Here is a 19280-nt window from a genome sequence, read left to right as displayed (position 1 = left end):
AGTTTTTTGCCACCACAAAGAGTGCAGCTGTAAACATTTTTGTACAAGTCTTTTCCCTTATGATCTCTTTGGGGTATAAACCCAGCAATGGTATGGCTGGATCAAAAGTCAGGCATTCTTTTAATGCCCTTTGTGCATAGTTCCAAATTGCCATCCAGAATGGCTGGATCCATTCCCAACTCCACCAGCAATGCATTAGTATCCCAATTTTGCCACATCCACTCCAACATCAATCACTTTCCTTTGCTGCCATATTGGCCAATCTGCTAGGTATGAGGTGTTTTAACTAAATGTAGATTCTTAAGAAGAACAAGGTACTGTAGTTGTGGTGTGACCAGCACCACAGAAAGTTACTTCTATTATTGGCATAACTATTTTACCCACCCCTGTGATTTCACTAGTGTGGGGCCACTCGAATCACGCAGCCATAGATTTAACAGCCAAGGCAATCTGTGTCAGAGGTAGGCCTGGAACCCAGCTCTTCTTGACTCCCAGACTGGCCCCTCTTATTTGCCCAGGCTCTATGCCATGCTTATAAATACAACTGAAATCACCCAGGGTAAGACAGCTAGGTGGCACAGAGCACAGGACACTTCCCCTCCCCCCACAGACACATACCTCCTCCTTCTCTTCCTCCTCCAGACAGACAAGAAAGGGAGAGAGGAGCCAGATCTGCAACCTTCCAAAAGGGGCTAGAAGACATGTCTCCTCCCCCTATTCTGCTGTCCCTTTTGAAGCCGCCCAGTCTCCATGGCCTAAGCAGCATGACCCCTCCCTTTCCTCTCCCCAATCCTCTGGCTCAGGGTTGCCACTTCCCTGGAAATGGAAGGGGCAGCTGTTGCCCTTGTGCCTCCTCCACTTACTGGCAAAGACCTAGAAGAGAGATGAGATAAAAGGTCAACATCAAGGGATTCCACCAGGAGCACAGGAAATATGTCACAATTCTGAGGTACAGGGATGAACGTGGTAGAAGGAGAGGGACAGGAAAGAGGGAACTGACTGTCTCTGCTGAGCTGGGCTCTCCCACTGCTCTTCCTGCTACTCCTTGCCATGCCCCCTCTCCCCCATTGCCCCTTTTCAGCCCATCTCAAACAATGTGCAGTTGGATTTGACGTGAATTATAAAATGATACCAGGCCTCATTTAAGGCAAGCCAAAACCCATTTAATGGGACATGTGCAAGCTAGCGCAGGGATTTAACAGGAAGCTACATCATCAGTGTGGCCTTGTCTGTCATCCTGGTGGATATGATGTTCTACTGTATACCATCTTAACACCGGTTGTGCTGAATCTTTTCCAAAGAGCCCTTAAGAAGATGGAAAAAAGGAAGATTACTGCAGATGAAAACAAAAAAGAAGAGGCTTTCCAATACATTAGGACCAAACCTCAATTGTCATTGAACTGCATGAAGAGTCATAGGGAGGATGGCTGCCTCTTTACTTGACATAGCAGTGAAGGTGAGGATGAAAGAAGGCAGCTGAGTGGTAGGAGACGAGGGCAGCAGGGGGAGAGGCAGGCCCTCTCCGTGAATGGTCTCAAGTTATTCAAGAATAGACCTCCAGGGACTCTGGCATCCACCTAGATTTGGATAGGTCTTTACATTACTGATGTCTCCAGGAGCACCCGAATCCTTCTTCCTTTCCAAATACAAATAATTCAGTCTCCACCCGCCTGTGTGTGAATGGGGGGCAAGGAGGGGGGCTGAACTTTACCCAGAAAATAACAGGATCAGAGACTTTAGAGACGGAGATCGAGATCTTAGAGACTGATGAGTCCAGTTTCCCTCACAGAGAGGTTACAAGATTTCCTTACATTCACACAGCTATCACCTGTGAGTGTGTGTGTGTGGGGAGAATACCCAACACTCCAAGCACCACACCAGGCCCCCTATTGGAATCATTCTTCCTATTAAAAGCCTTGCCCTCTCTTCACAAGACACAACGACACATTCAGCATTCTCAAAGAATTGGAGCAATGAGTTTCAGCAGTGCCCAGCCAATACAGTTGTCTCTGCAGAAAAAGATATCAAGAAACTATGGCTTCAGGGCATGGGAACCCTGGGCGGCCAGGGCCATTGCAAGGGGACTGAAGTCGGGAGGAGGCGTCAGGGAAAACAGGCAAGCTTCGAGGGAAGGTTCGAGCCACCAAAGGCAAACTGCAACAAGTTGACATTTTTTCTTCCGATAGAACAGAGAATGTCAGATTTGAAAAGAGCCTTCAACAGAGAAGAGCCAAGCCGAGAGCAGCCTTAAGACATGCACTCTCAGAGATGGAAGGGCTCTTCCACAGGAGTCACACCTAGACAGTCAGTGAGCACAGAGAACATGGAACGGTAGACGTGGAAGGGATGTTGGAGATGATTGAGTACAAACGGCTCGTTTTCACAGGAAGAGCCTGAAGCACAAAGAGAAGAAGATTCATGTTTGAGTAGTCACAAACACATGTTACTGATGGCCCAGAGGCCATCCCAGGTCCTAATGTCTATTCTGGGGCTGTTTCTTTAAGAAATATCTGGGGTCAGATGTCACAGCCAGCTTCCTCTTAAAGAGGGGGTGAGTCCCTAGTGACTAGGGATCTTCTTTCTAGGGGCCATTTCAGGAGAGGTTTATCCTACTGACTCACCCCGGCAGGTATTCTGGTTTATCCCTGCCACTTTCTTCATGTTTTTCTCATCCTTTTTCCAGCCAATTGGAGATTGGCCTCTAACTGAAGATCTCCATGTGCCCTTGGCATCTGATTGGTGATCTTCATGAGAGTCTAACTCCTGAAGGGTGGAACTGGCAGCAGCCTGTGACTGCACTTACAAGAATGTGAGACAGGAAGAACAAAGCCAATGCGAGCTTCTTCTCCTCTCTCATAACCCTACAATGATATCCATGGATACCGAAACCCATAGAGAGACCTCCAATCAAGTGTCAGATCTCTAATGAGACTTCTACTTGTCCACCTGGCCACCCCCATGAAAGCAAGTCCTCAGATCCCAGATCCCAACTGAGATGACCACTTGAGACCACCCTTCAGATGTCATTGTCCTAGCCAAACCATTCGCTGGAGCCTAGAGCCTTAATTCCCTTACTGGCCAGACCCCAAACTAAGCTTTATTCTGTACCCTGATCCATCCCTTCTTTCTCTGAAGGGTCATATTAGGCTTCACAGTTCCTCCAGAATCAAACTTGCTCATTGCATTGATCAGAGTTCTTAAGTCTCTCAAGATTGTTTCTCTTTACCATGTGGTTGTTATTGCCTGAATTATTCTCTGGATCTGCTCACTGCACTAGGCATCCATCTTCTCAGGTGTCTGAAAAGTGCCCCCTTTGTCGTTCCTTATGGCACAATAGTGTTCCATTGCACTCATATGCCATGATTTTTTTCAGTCACTCCCCCAACTGATGGGCAGCACTGCCTTGCTTTATGGCCTTGACCACTACCAAAAGAGCTGCTGCCAAGAGTTTTACACAAGTGGGTCATTTTCTTCTCCTTTGGATCTCTGTGGGGGTAAGTAAGGTCCTATAGTGGTGTTGCAGCAACTAACATGAAGTACCACTGAGTGACTTTTGGTACCCACTTCCAAGTTGCTTTCCAGAATGAATGCTATTTGAGAGCTCCATCAGCAATGGCTTAATAATGTGCATGTTTTCTTGCAGCACCGACTGTCCTTTCCTATTCGTATCCCCAGCATTTAGTACAGTGGATTGCTTGCAGTGAACCCTCAAGAAATGCTCATTCCTTTACTCACTGACTGCAGCTGTCTTCTCAAAGGAGTTCAGCTGAGAAAGTGGGGAATGATTTGGGATGGGGGCCACCAAAGGGGTAGAAGGAACGAGTGAGAACTTGTAAAGGAAGAGGGCATATTTTCAGCCAGTACAGAAGAAGAGTGGGAATGACAAAAGGGGGCCAAGTGCTGGAGAAGATGGGGTAGATGTGATCCAGGTCACACTCAGAGAGGTTTGCCTTGGCAAAGAGAAGGGTCACTTCTTCACATTGGACAAAAGTAAAGGAATAGACAACAACGGGGGAAGCTATCTGAGAAATGTGACATCGGGGAAGGGGAAAAGAGGGAGCTCTCAGCAAATGACTTCATGTTTTTATTGAAAGGTGAGATGAGGATGTCATTTGAGAGGGATGCCATGGAATATTCAAAGGGGGATGGAAAGATTTGGGATGGCTGCTTTGGGAAGTGGAAGAACAAACTGATTAGGGAGGTGTTAAAGGGCTGCATGGCTGCAGTGAGGGCCCAGTAAAGACTAGGCCATATAAATGCATAGGAGACCCAGGTTATCAATCAGCAATCAAGGATTTACAGATCACTCACCACATAGTAGGCACTGGCATACAAAGGATTCAAAGAAAGACGATAGTCTATTCTGCCCTCAAAGAGCACATAGTTTCATGGGCACTGAGACCCCGTGCAAATACCTCTGTTCTAGTAAGATCTATAGGAGATAAAGAGAAAACAATGAGCAGCAGAAGGGCAACCGAGTTAAGAGGGATTGGGAAAGGCTCCCTGCAGAAGATGATAGGATTTTAGCTGGGACTGGAACGAAGCCAGGAATGTCAGGAGATGGAGATGAGGAGGGATGAGCACTCCACACATGAAGGACAGCCAGAAAAAAATGGCCGGACACCAGAAATGGAGTGTTTGGTTCATGGAGTAGCAAAAAGGCCTGTATCACTAGATCAAATAGTCCATTGTGGGGTGTAAGGTGTGAGAAGACTGGAAAGGTAAGGGGAGTTAGATTATGAATGGCCCAAAATGCCAAAAAGAGGATTTTTTTTTAACCTAGAAGTGACAGGGAGCCACTGGAGTTTACTGAGTACGTTTGGACTTGTGCTTCAGGAAAATCGTTTTGGTGGTTTACGTTGTATTTTTACATTACTTTTTTTTAAAATATTACTTAAATTTCTCCCAGGATCCTGTCCCCCTTTTCCTTTATACTAGACAGTTATCCTCTCTGCTTGCTCAAACAATACCATTAAATAAGGCTTTGTAATGACATGAGTATTTGTCAACCCGTAATGGGGCATAAATGATTTTGACTGGCATGAGCATAGCATTTGGGTGGAAGGGACGGTTAAACTGGCAGGTGCCTGGGAACATCCATAATATTGAAGCATGACATCTGAAGACTTCCTCTAGCGGGCTGGCTGTACTGGCCGACCTCGGCTTCCTCGAAGACTAACCAAGCTCTAAGTACTCCACTCTTTTGAGGTTATATTAACAATGGAAAACATTAAAACACTAAAAGTTATTTATTGAACTAGATTCATTTGCTATGTCAATATTAGTTGATTTTTTCAAAATTTGGCACATACATTTTTTAAGTTTAAAATTTTGTTGCTTTAATTTCTTGCTATAAATCCCTTACTTTATAATAAAACACTAATATATTATTTCTTATTTCTGCATATATAAGTATGATATACATGCTTAAGTTATGGCTTACATGTTGGGGGTTGGACAGATAAAAGACATCATTTTAATAAGGGCATAGCAGATGTAGTGAATATAAACAATTTGGGTTTGTGGGAGGGAGAGAAATGATATATAGAGCTTAAGATCATTGTTAACTTCTTATTTTTTTTATTAACAACAGCTTTTGGGAAAACAATTTGGAAGAAACTGGGGCTATATCAATGTCTTTTTTACTAATATATCACTGCTTTCCTCAAATGGCTACCTGACCTGAATATAAATGGTTATAATGTAAAATTACCAGATAAAAATGAAAGAGGCTAGTTTCCACAACAATGGCAAGGAAGATAATTCTTAAGCAAGGAAGGGATAAAGCTCATCCTCTGAGATAAAATATGGCATATCAATTATATAAATAAGAAGTAAAATGAGCAAAATTAATGTGGCTAGAATAAGAAGACAACACGTCAAAGGGGGAAAATGTCTTGGATTTTTTTCCTCTGATACCTGAGATATATGTAACACCATTATTTTAGTTTATCCCATTACTGACTCTCCTAGAGGTTAAAAGCAAAAATTCAAAAGTCTGATTTAGTCGAATTGACTATGAATAGGTTTCACTAAGATCCCAGAAAAATGTCATAGTAGTGACAGGATTAATACAGTGCTTGGACTTTGTACTAGAATTTATTAACTCTAGTTAATATCTTTTGAATACTGAATTTTGTTAATCAACGATTTGTACCAACTGTCAAACTCCTTTTTTAAAAAAACTATGCATATCTACAAGAGGTTAGTCATCACTGACTGGGGTGATGTTGCCACTGACTATATTTGCCTCTAAATAAAGTCCGTCTCAGCTGAGACTTTGGCCCCATTTTCTTTATTTTTAGAGTTTGGTGACTCAGATGGGACAAAGGAAAAGGATTCAGGACCCAGTCAGTCTCTTGGGAAAAATTTCTGCAAGGGATTCTGGATTTGACTCATCTCAGTAAGCCCTGTCTCTTAAGGGGTGATTTTTCCCCCAGGGGCTGAGTTGTGTTAATTCTTGCCTTGTGTATATTGTTGTTACTATTCCTTTCTCTATAATTTCTCGTGAGCCACAAGGGTGAACTTCTTTCTGCCTCCACCAGAATCTGGGTGAACTTTGTCTCTAAAGGAGTTTTAATTTAGTGAACTTGCGTCTTCACCGGAATGGGTAGACTTTGTCTCCACCAAAATATATATCTAGGTACTTTCTATTCCTTCTTTTAGGAAAGGGTTATTAACTTCAGTTAAAAGGGAAATTTGTGTATTTGAGTTTGGGCCTTTGTCTTATTGGGAGGCCAGCTGGTGTGAGCCTCTCTGAAGTATGTCTTTGTTATCCATGACATTAAAGTAATTAGTATTTGAGAGAAGTCCTGAAAGTTGCGTACTGGGTCACCAAGAACCTCTAGATATAAATTAGAAATTTTAGAGGACTTTAGAACAGCTCTTCAAATACAATCTTGTGAGTATATGAACTATCAGTAGGGCTGGAGCAACTTAGGAAGGTTTATAAGAAGAGGGAGAAAAATCAATCTTGATGCCATGAGCCCCTACTGCTACCCTGCCTTACAACCATCAGTCAGCAGGAATGTTCCCTTTAAGGGAAAAGATATTTCAGAGCGAGAAAGGACGAGCAAATATCAGAGTACACCATCCCTTTAGTCCAACTGATATAGTAACCTGGAAAAGAGAGTGTGTCCCAGCTATTTAAGGATCCTCTTAATGTGATAAAGTTGGTTCAAGCAATATTTAGGAGTTTTAATCCAAACTGGGGAGATGTCACTGATGTGCTTGGCACACTTTTCAGCTCTAGAGAAAAGAATGCATTATTGAGGCTATTAATAGATTAGTATAGCAGGATTGTCACCACTAGGACAACATGCTCAAAAATGGCCAACTCAAGACCCTCAATGGGATCCTCAAGTTCAGTGTTTGTTCCTGTCCAAATGGACCTGTTTTTGTTTAAAAATTGCTACTTTTGTTCTGTATGTCTGTACTTTTGATCTACATTCCTCTAGCTTACTTAAGTTACTTAGGTCAAATAATATCCAATTAATCCTTTGCCATATGTTAGAACATAACTTAAGTGAAAACTTAAGTGATAACTTAAGTGAAGAGGAAATTAAGGAAATAATTGAATCTACTGTTTGTGCTTAGGTCGAGTTATCTGATCGGTCAAAATAGAAGTATAAATAATGATGATAATAATGGAAATCAGAATATCTGCATGTTTTTTTCTTTTTTTCCAAAGCCTGACCACATTTAAAAAGATGAGAACTAAAAGGCAGACCAAATTTGCTGAGAAAATAATCATTTGGCAAAGAGAGGAATGCTTATTCCTCAAATTGGATTTTGTAAATTGTGCCTATTTCACAATTAGGATGAATGTACATGTAGTTTTGAAGATTAAGTGTGCATACGAAACTTGGAAAAATTTCAGGCTCTGAGTGTGAAGATCATTATTGAGTATTTGCATATTGTCTATCAGATTTTATAAGATGACGGATGGATGCTGTGTGTATCATTAATTGTACAAGTTTCAATAATCTCTTCTTCTGATCTTAGATTTGGAAAACATTAACTTTATAATTAGACTTGTGAAATGATACTTTAAAAAGGTTTTACTGCTAAATTTTATTATAGAAATTGTTCTAACATATGGCAAAGGATTAATTGGATATTATTTGACCTAAGTAATTTGAGATTAAAGGAAATGAGTGTGTTATTTCCTAACCGACCTTTCAAAAGTAATAATACAATTGTAATCATCTAAATTCCCTATTCATTTTGTAGATTTAAGTAGTTTATGATATTAGTGAATTCTGAAAGGTTAAGTGAAATGTAAATTCTATCAAGATGATATTAACTACAAAAATTAAATGAGTTTGATCTTGTGAAATATTTCATGAATGGGTTGTGTCTGGAACAAAGTTAATTAAGGTTTGAGAGAGTTTTCACCATAATGCCCTAGATAATTTCATGGGTTTATTTTTTTTTAAAACCCTGATCTTCTGTCTCGGAGTCAATCCTGTGTATTGGCTCCAAGGCAGAAGAGTGGTAAGGGTAGGCAATGGGGGTCAAGTGACTTGCCCAGGGTCACACAGCTGGGAAGTGTCTGAGGCCAGATTAGAAACCCAGGACCTCTAGTCTCTAGGCCTGGTTCTCCATCCACTGAGATACCCAGCTGCCCCCCCCCCCAATCCCATGTTTTAAAACAAAATTTTATTAGAGTTAAATGTTTAAAATGTTATTTTGAAAATACATGTATTTCAAGGCATTGTTCAAACCAAATTTTTCTTGCAAAAAGTTGCTCTGAAAACTTCTCATGCTCACCTTAGTATCTTTCATTGAGAAGGCACTATTTATACTTAATATAGTCTCTGAAACTTCTTAACAACTTCTTTTAAATGCTTAATTGTGAGACCTTGTGAACTCCTGCTGGCAAAATGTCGCATTCTGAGGTTGGGTAAACTTAAGCCTTTCCAGTCATCATGGAAGGTTTTGTGATTTAAGATCAAAATTCTGTGCAATTTTGATTTTGCATCTGCAAGGGCTTGTTAATATCATGTTCTTATAAGCCCTCTAATAATCACTTTCTGTTATCGATACCTTCCCCTAAGGATGGGGATTCATTGCTTAAAGTGTAGGTTTCTGATCATCCTTCTTGAGTCAGTACTCTATTCACATTTGTTTTAATGTAATTTAGAAATAAGTTTTCTGTAAAGTATCTTTGGAGGTGAGGGAACTCTTCTGAACTGTGTGTGCCTCAGTGTTATTACAGTCACTTAAAAATTAGTACAAATTAAACTAGAACAAATTTTCTGTAAGCTTGACCACAGGTATATCATGCTTCGAACCCACACTATCAATCTGATAAAGGAAACATTAGAGGAAATGCGTATGTCTGATCCATAAAGAGACTGAACCGACAGTTTCTTCATAAGGCAGAATTTGTACCATGAATGGAAAATCTGTTAGAGAAAAGATTATCTGTATTTTTGAAGATTGAAGAATTAATGATGAAAAGTTAAGTGAAAGGCAAAACCTTTGAGACTTCTATAATTTCTTCCCATATAAATATTCTAAATGTATATTGTATTTTATTATATCTTTGCAAATAAGTCTCTTATTTAGTATCGTGAGGCAGGCTTTTATTTTGGGGACTGAAATGAATGAAATGGTTTAATGAATCAAAGGGCAGAAGTCTTTAAATCTAACTTTAAAGGAACATAGTATTAACGATAACGTTTAAAAGGATCTACACTGTTAAAACATACAATGAATGATTTCAATCCCGGTAAATTAAAATAAGACTTAACTGATGGTTTTTTAACTTTAAAAATAGTTAACCAGCCTGCTTATCGGAAACATGATTAAGGTCATAAATTTAGACACCAAGCAAAGCCCTGTTATCAACAGAGAGAGGGAAGAGTTTGTTTTAAGAGCAGCAAGCAACAAGTGAGTAAATGGATGAGAGACAAAATTAAATGACTAGCTGCTTAATTAAATGCAAAAATTCAATTCAATTCAATTCAATTAGAATAATTCATTCAATTAAATGCAATAATCTATAATATTAAAAATTTATTTCCATCTTTTTACTAGCAAGATTTTTTACTAGCAAGGAAATAGCACTTACAAGTTCCTTTGCATATTTAAAATGCTAGCATTAGAAAGGAGATTTTCAATTTAAAATGGAGCATCTATCAGTTAGCATGGAATTGTGTTATTGGAAATATTGGGGTCTTTGAACTACATTTCCCATGAGCCCACCGGCTTCCTGTCCTTTTGTAATGCTGTAGACAGAGGGATAAAACTGAGAGGCTGGCCTTTCACTTCCTCTTTGCTTCCCATCCACCACGGTGAGAGCTGGGAACAGCAGGGCTTTTAAACTGACTAAGCTAGCATGGCACGTGGCTTTATTTTTTTAGTGGCTACTAATAAATCTTTAAAAAAACTTGAAGTTATCATTTTATATTAATTTTATTTTTCACAGAATGCTATTAAATGTTATATGGAATAATATGCTCTAAATACTCTATAGAATGCTATTAATATATATATATGTATAAATATTTTTTTAGAATAGAAATGTTTGAATGTAAACATCAATTTGAGTGATACAAACTGCATGGATCAGGGATTTTGGTGGGTCATCAGAAGTTATCTTAGTTTACCACTTCATACTATAGGCTAAATTAATGTGACATAAATCAGATAAAGCATCGATATACTGTTTAAGTTGTAAATTCTGTTTAAAATCTAGATTCTTTGAGTCATTCATTAGCAATTAAAATAATACTTAGTGGAGTACAAATTCTTTGGAAAGATGAATGATGAAAGTGAGTTGATGAAGGTACAAGGAATGTTGGATCTGAATATGAAAGAGCCCCCACAGGGGCTGAGCCTCACTTCACCACAGAAGGGCTAGTAGGCTTGTTAAAATCTGTCTCTTAAGCTACATTTTTCCACTTTCATTCTTTCCACCTCTTTGCAAATAAAGCTCTTAAAAGTCATTTTGACTTAAGCTACAATATTTTAAATTCGGCAACCACAATATTACTTTATAACTATCATATTTAGCATAAAACCTGAATTTAAACTCTTACATAACCCTTTTCTTGCTCAAGGAAAGGGAAAAGGTGTACTAATTGGGAGACAATCAAATAGACCTAGTTTTAATTAGAATACTTAGGCATTGAACCTCATTTGCTTTAAGGTCTCCTGTCTATTTTATAATTGTTTAATTAGAGTTTGAGAACTATTTTGTTCCCTCATTAAAAAAAAAATAGAAACTTTTAAGAGACAAAGTGGGGCAAGCCCATGAGCATGAGAAACCTCAGATGAATAAAACATAATACTTTAGGGTAAAATTCTATTAGTTAGATTCAGTATAGGATGATGAGATTCTGTGAGGAATAAAAATATGGAAGAATGAAAAAATGCAATAAATAAATGAATTGGGAAAAATGCAATAAACAAAAAAATGCAAAATAAATAAATAACACCACAGACAACAAATAAATAAATAAATGAATGAATGAATGAATGAATGAATGAATGAATGAATGAATGAGTTGGTGGAGTGACTGATTTATGGAAAAGCTAAACAGGAGAAACATTTTATCTATAAAATTGTGAGGACTTTTTTTTTTTAAGAAGAAATCATTTGAGTGGGCAAAGTAATCAACCCCTCCAAATAGAAAGTTTGTTTGGTTTATGGAATTTAAAACAATGAAATTGGATTACTGAAAACATACATTTTTTAGTTCTAAATGGTGATTTGTGAGATTTGCCAGTTGAGATAAAAGCTTTTGGGAGAGCAACTTTTGGGAGAGCTTTTGGGAGAGCAAATTTTGAGTTTTGAATTCAATCATTAGTTGGACCATTGAGATAATCAAGAAAAGAGCCTCACAGTGTGATCTGGAGCCTTCACAGGTGGAGATCTTTACCTAGCAGAGACCAAGGGGATGATGCTCAGCATAACCTGAGGAGAGGTCACAGTACATAAAAAGAATTTTGACAAAGCCTCACAATGACTCACAGAGTAAGATAGCAGAAGTGTTTCGTTTTCAAGAGAAAAACTTTGCTTCTTGCACTTGCAGCTGGATGAGACATTTAAAGGCCCAATACCTTAAAGAATCAGAATGGACAAAGTCTAAAGCAGTGGTTCCCAAATTTTTTTGGCCTACCGCCTCCTTTCCAAAAAAATATTACTTAGCGCCCTCTGGAAATTATGAAACTATTTATTGAACTCAGAATAGAATGTAATACAAAAAAAGTGTGGCCATCACCGATCCCCTGGATCGCTGCAGCACCCACCAGGGGGCGGTAGCGCCCCCTTTGGGAATCACTGGTCTAACGGAACCAGATTTAGCCAAGAGACACTCAAGGATTTTGAACACTCCTTGCCAAAAAACCAAAAAAGCAGATTATCCCCTAAAAACACTGATTCAGAAGCATGCTATTAGGGGTTTGTGTTAAATGTTGTTTATGCTTTAACCCTATGTTATCCACTGTGTCTGTTGTCTTTCATGATTGTCTTGTGTGCGCAAAAATTGGGGTTGAGCTTAAAAGAAATCTGACTTTCTCTACCTGGAATTCTCTGGTAGTTGGTAAAGTTAAGGTATACTTCTTAAACTTTAAGACTATATGTAACTGATTAAAAACAAATGGAAATAACAAGAATTTTTACGTAGAGGTTGATGTATATGACTGTGGAAAACGACTAACCATTTTGAAATATACTTGTGGTATTGGGAAGTAATTCAAGGTTAAAAAGTATTTATCAAGTTGTATAAAACTTTAGATAAGTTTGATTCTGGACAAAACTTAATGGTGAAAGAATTATCTATTCTCACTCAAATTTGAAATGAAAAATGGTTACAGATTTGAATGTTTGGACATACCTAAGATATCTGAGTCAACTGAAAACTGAGTTGATGTTTTCTCTTATTGTTATGCGTAAAACAGCCAACTGGTAAAAAGGATTTTTACTTTGGGAAGCAAGCCTCTGATAAGAGCTGCTCTGGCTGCTTGAGTAAAGATAAGGTTTACTAAAGCAAGTGTAAAGTGCATAAGAATTAATACCATCTTTTGGAAAGAAATGATAATGTCATACGGAGAAAATTCTGTATGATCAAAAATTGGAGTTCTTAAATGAGAATGTGAAGATATTATTTTAATACTGTTAAAGCAAGCAACAAGTGACAATATAATCAATATTGGGAAAGAAGGCATTTTAAAGTTGTCAATCTGCATATGTGAAATGCCACAGGTATTAAAAGTTTGCAGTATTGCAAAAAGGGATTTCTGAGTTTCTAAACAATTTTTGTAATAAATTGGAATATATGAATTGTTGTCAAAGTATGTTTCTTTGGCTAAGAATTCATTATTTGAATACAATTTGTCAGAATGTAATCTTGGGTAAACACAAATGGTATATGAATTTTTACTGTGAATGAAATTAAGGTGAATGGGACAAGACAATATGGAAAGGTATTATATGTAAATTATGTATGTGAATGATGTAATTTATAAGGGATTGATAATAGCATGGGACAGAATACCTTATAGAAGTTAGGTTAAGTGATGACAAAAGCAACTCATAGAATGTTTCGTAGATAGAATCCACTCCCCAAGCTTGTCCTACCCTATGTTTTGCGTGCTTACTTGATGTGGAGAAGGAGGACTGTAAAAATGAGATTGTAGAGGAGGCTGGGCTCTTCTCTGGAGGTCTTTGACTGGGGGCCTGTCTGCAATTCGGTGTTGGTGGCTAGGGAGGAAGACACTCACGTGGACTGGTAAGATTACGGTGGTAGGCGAGGAAATGTTTTTTTCTATTTCCTTCCCTCCTTATTTCTTTCTTAGACTATATTTATATTAAAATTAAATTGTTAAAACCTACTATCATCCTCATGACTTAAGGGTTAATTATTTTATAAATGGTGACTACAATAATCTTTTTTTAACTAATATTATATTTCCAAACAAATTTCTAAATATTTCATTTAGCATATTACCTTTGGCATAATATTAATTTTTCAATATCATAATGTGAATGAGGTATAGGATACGCATATGAAAGACATAAGTTACCAATAAGACAAAAATGTTGCATGAAAAATGTATAGAAGTATATGGAGGTGACAGAAAAAGAAAAATAGACAATGTGATTCTGCCTGAAGCAGTGAGAGCTAATATTACATTGAAAAAAACAAGGAAATAGATGATTACAGATATTACCAAACTATATTGGAAAGTTGTTGAGTTTTTTATTAGAATCATTTGGGAAAAATGCAATGTGAAGGTTTTAAAACATGTCAGTTCAAAACGTGAAGAAAAGAGTTAAAAAGAGAAGGTTGCTTGTAAAGCATTTCCCCCCTCATTCCTCAGACAGCTTTGAGATAATAAGAAGTTAAAATACTCTGCAAATTAACTCTTTCCTGACACAGAGGAAGAGAGAAGATGCCTATCATTATTTTTTACCGGAATTCAAGTACTAAATAAATTTTTTACAGAGTAAAATGAGAGCTAAAGCAGGATTCAACAAAAATTAAAAGAATGGATTACCTACTCATGAATTGTTTGAATGTATTAAGAAAAAGAACTTGATAAGAGGTCAAAAACCAGAACACAGAGCCTCTCCCCTCCCTCTACTCCACCATGGCTCCAGTGCCATTCTTCCCCCACCCTAACCCCTCTTTTTCAAAGCTGCTTTTGCAAAGAAGATAACAGAACTCCGGCAGAAGTTAGTGATTTTATAGGTAGGAAGAAAATAATTTTAATAAAAGTTTAAGACAGGAAGACAAAGGTTTTTTTTAACAAAGTAAAGCAAATATATATGATATATGAAATAAAAGTAATATAGAATTGACATTTACTATATAGAGAAGATGAAAGAAAATAGTTAATTGAAACAGATCAGAATCAGATAGCTAAAAACATAATGTTTGAGATGATGAATTTTATATGAATGAAATCAGAACAACAAGTTTTCTCTCAACTGTAATGTGTAAGATTTTTTGCCATTTAAGGAAAAAAAGTTGATGGAAATCCCACCACTGGAATATTTTTTTAAAGTAATAAGGGGGAAGATGATTAGATCTCTCCAGAGACAGTGTCACATTCATACTCAAAATTTTAATCTTTGAAAAGAACAATTTAGATGGTGATATGACTCATTTTCATGACTCCAGTAGGAGTGAGCTCTATGTTCTATGGAAGGGCACTTTAACTAATTAATGACAAGACTCCGAGCAGAGGGGTCGATTTTATTTTTCCAGGGGCAGCTGAGAAAGAAGCAGCCATCAAGATGACATCACAGGTCAACAAGCAAGAGGGCAAGAGAAGCAAAGACACACACCTGGGACCAAGTATAGACTTAAGGACATAACACTTGTAATGGTATTTTCTAACGTGCTAGGGTGCTCGGGTGAGACCCCTGACATATTTTGACAATATTAAGACTGATAATTCTTTACTACTATGACAAGTACAAGTTAATACATTGTATAATAAATATGATGACATGTAAGCTTGAGCCACCAGGACCCCTAGTCATAAGAATATATACCAAACTCTTGTTTAAAGCTGCAGCCCAAGGCAAAATGGGTCAGTGATAGAAGAACTGGAGACAGAATATGATGGATGATTTATATATTTTCCATTAGAAGGTATGAGTAGCTTTTGCTGCCAGACTCCATTCAGTAACTACTGAAGAGATATTAAGGGATGCTTGGAGCACGGCGCTCCACTGACATTTCAATGGACATACAAGATTTCTTGAAAGTAGCACATTTTATTGAAGATAGTGAGGGTTTTTTTTAATTTTTTTTTAAACCCTTAACTTTTTGGTGTATTGTCTCATAGGTGGAAGAGTGGTAAGGGTGGGCAATGGGGGTCAAGTGACTTGCCCAGGGTCACACAGCTGGGAAGTGGCTGAGGCCGAATTTGAACCTAGGACCTCCTTTCTCTAGGCCTGACTCTCAATCCACTGAGCTACCCAGCTGCCCCCGATAGTGAGGGTTTTAATGCAAATGCAAAAGCAATAGCAGATTCAATACTCAAATGTTTTTAAGTCTTACTTTTGTAAACCTGTCTCAGATTTTAGTGCATCATTTTTGTTTTTGTTGTTATCATCATATGTGTGTAACCTTTTCTTGTTTATGATTTATTGAACTCAATATTAATAATTTAAGACTTCAGTGCAAGAAATACACCTGTGGAATAATTAAAAAGGGGGGAAGTGAGAGGATATATGAATAAACCTAAAGACAAATTGGATCCACTGAGGAAAAGCAGCCATAAAAGACGTACTTACGAGTTTGCCTATGTTCTCATGACAAAGCCAAGATCTCAAAATAGCACCTCAGAAAGTACTAACTATAACCAAAATATAAAAATTTCCTGAAAGCCTCCTTCATAATAATCCTTGAGCTGTTCATTATTTTGCTAATCAAAGAAGCTTCTGTAGTGACATGACCAAATGACCCAGACTTTCTTTTACCCTAATTCCTGTATATCCTCAAGTTATTGACAATATTCCTCAAGTTGCTGGGGTTTATAGTATAACCTTAGAAGTATTATGGTTAGTCTTTTCATAAATAATTTTTCTGGGAGAAAGTTACACTCCCTAAGAATGAGGTAATGCTTAAGAGCTTATGATTGGACAATGATGAGGTCATGTTCTTTTAAGCTGTTAAGAGAAAACTTTTCTATATATATTGGAATGGATTCTCAATAAAACATGAACTTGTATGATACCATTTGTACAACCCAGTGAAAAATTTTGTCGGCTCTGGGGGGGGGAGAGAAGAAGGGAGGGAAAGAAAATGAATCATGTAAACATGGAAAAATATTTAAAAATATAAATTTTAAAAATAAAATAATTTTAAAAAGACTTGAACTTGTGGCAGACCCCCTTGTTTTACTCTGTCCTTCTCAAAACATGATGATTCCTTAACAAACTATATCAATTTTATAAGAATCCAAGTCATTCCCCAACTGATAAATGGCCAAAGGATAGGAAAGGCAGTTTTCAGATGAAGAAATCAAAGTCATCTATGATCATATGAAAAAATGTTCTAAATCCCTCGATTAGAGAAATGCAAAATAAAACAACTCTGAGGTACCACCCTGACATTTATCAGATTGGCTTACAGGAAAGAAAAGGAAAATGATAAATGTTGGAAGGGATGTGGCAACAATGGGACACTAATGCATTGCTGGTGGACTTGTCAACTGATCCGACCATTCTGGAGGGCAATTTGGAATTATGCCCAATAATTTTGCTCAGAATGCAAAACTTTTGATACCACTACTGGGTCTGTATCCCAAAGAGATTTTAAAAAATGGGAATGGACCTGTTTGTATAAAATTATTTATAGCTATGCTTTCTGTGATGGCAAAGAACTGGAAACTTAAAGGGATGTCTTTCAATTGGGGAATGGCTGAACAAATTTTGGTATGTGATATGATGGAATACTATTGTGCTATAAGGAATGATGAAACAGGATGATTTCAGAAAGACCTGGAGGGGTAGCTGGGTTGCTCAGTGGATTGAGTCAGGCCTACAGATGGGAGGTCCTAGGTTCAAATCTGGCCTCAGACACTTCCCAGCTGTGTGACCCTGGGCAAGTCACTTGACCCCCATTGCCTAGCCCAGTGGTTCCCAAACTTTTTTGGCCTACCGCCCTCTTTCCAGAAAAAATATTACTTAGAGCCCCCTGGAAATTATGAAACTATTTATTGAACTCAGAATAGAAGGTAACACAAAAAAAAGTGTGGCCATCACCAACCCCCTGGATCACTGCAGCACCCACCAGGGGGCAGGAGCGCCCACTTTGGGAATCACTGGCCTAGCCTTTACCGTTCTTCTGCTTTGGAGCCAATACACAGTATTGACTCCAAGACGGAAGGCAAGGTTTTTTTGTTTTTTAAAAAAGAAAGAAAGAAAGAAAGAAAGAGCTGGAAAGACCTACATGAAATGATGCAGAGTGAAATAAGCAGAACCAGGAGAGCATTATACACAGTATCTGCAATATTGTAGAATAAACAAATGTGATAGACTTTGCTACTAATAGCAATACAGTAATCCAGGCCAATTATGAGGGGCTTAAAAAAAAGACTGTTATTCACCTCCAGAGAAAAAACCGTTAGAGTAGAACTTGAGATTTATCACTTGTTTATTTGGGTATACTTTTTGGGGTTTTGGTTCTAAAAGATTATTTGCTTACAAAAATGAATAATATGGAAATATGTTGTGTATGTTAATACACATATAATCCAGATTGAATTGCTTGTCAGCTATGGAAAGGGGAGGGGGGAGGGAAGAGGGAGATAATATGGATCATATGACTTTGAAAAACTTATGTGGACGTTTTGTTACTAAAATAAAAAATGAAAATTGAAAAAGAATACTTAAAAAAAAAGAAAGCTCCAGAGACTGCACTGCATACAGTGCACATCATGATCTCATTTGATTCTCCCATTATCCTAGGAGGTATTATTATTGCTGTTTTACAGAAGAGGAAATTAAGGCTCAGAGAGGTTAGTTTACTTACCCATGTTCACAGAGGTAGGAAGTGGCAGAAGTAGAATTTGAATACATGCTTCTTCAGACTCCAATCCATCATTCTTTCCACTATATAATACTGCAGTTTTCTTTTTACTTTTGTTATTTTTAAAAGGCTTTTACATTAGTGATTTGCTGATATTCCTCCACCAATAGAAATAATTTCTAACAAAGAGAAATAGTTAAACAAAATTGAACTGCAAACTCACCATATTTGAGAGTATATAGGATAGTCTGCATCTGTAATACCCCACCTTTGTACAAAGAAGTTCTGCAGTTTCATAAAAGAGTTGCACGCATTCATATTCATTCATTCCACTAGCATTGACTCGACATACCAGAGGCCAGGTAGGAGGAATACAAAAATCAACACAACCCAACCTTTGCCTTTGAGGAGCTCACATTGCACGGGGTCAGAAACATCAAGATGACATGCATATCAGATTGTTGGATGGCATGAAGCAACCTGTGATAAATCAGAATCAGGATTTAAACAAAATAGGACATGGCAAAATAGGAGGTGGTGTTTAACCAGAAAAGCCTGATATTATGGCAAAATGTCCAACTATATACGCACGTTGGGGAAAAAAACTATTTGGGGAGATCGAAGCTGGAAGAGATCTGGCTTAACAAAAGAGTTCATGTGGAAAATGATTAAAAGTATTTAATTGACCAAGTTGCAGTTTTCCTTTTTTTTCAGGTTTGCATCTTTAATTAATTAATTAATTTAGGGTATTTTCCCATGGTTACATGATTCATGTTCTTT

General features: G+C 37.7%; 1 long non-coding RNA gene across 1 annotated transcript in view; it reads right to left on the bottom strand.

The window, feature by feature from the left end:
- Positions 1-629: 629 nt before the first annotated feature.
- The window catches only part of LOC123253280, a 22859-nt gene continuing 4208 nt past the window's right edge, over positions 630-19280 (bottom strand). The window contains exons 2-4 of the long non-coding RNA XR_006506598.1: positions 18896-18980; positions 18504-18679; positions 630-873 (exon numbers count right to left, since the gene is read on the bottom strand). This is a non-coding gene — a long non-coding RNA (uncharacterized LOC123253280). The remainder of the gene's footprint in view (positions 874-18503; positions 18680-18895; positions 18981-19280) is intronic.

The sequence above is a fragment of the Gracilinanus agilis genome, chromosome X (assembly GCF_016433145.1).
Source record: "Gracilinanus agilis isolate LMUSP501 chromosome X, AgileGrace, whole genome shotgun sequence".
Lineage (NCBI taxonomy): Eukaryota > Metazoa > Chordata > Mammalia > Didelphimorphia > Didelphidae > Gracilinanus > Gracilinanus agilis.
This window is presented reverse-complemented; position numbering and strand designations above follow the sequence as displayed.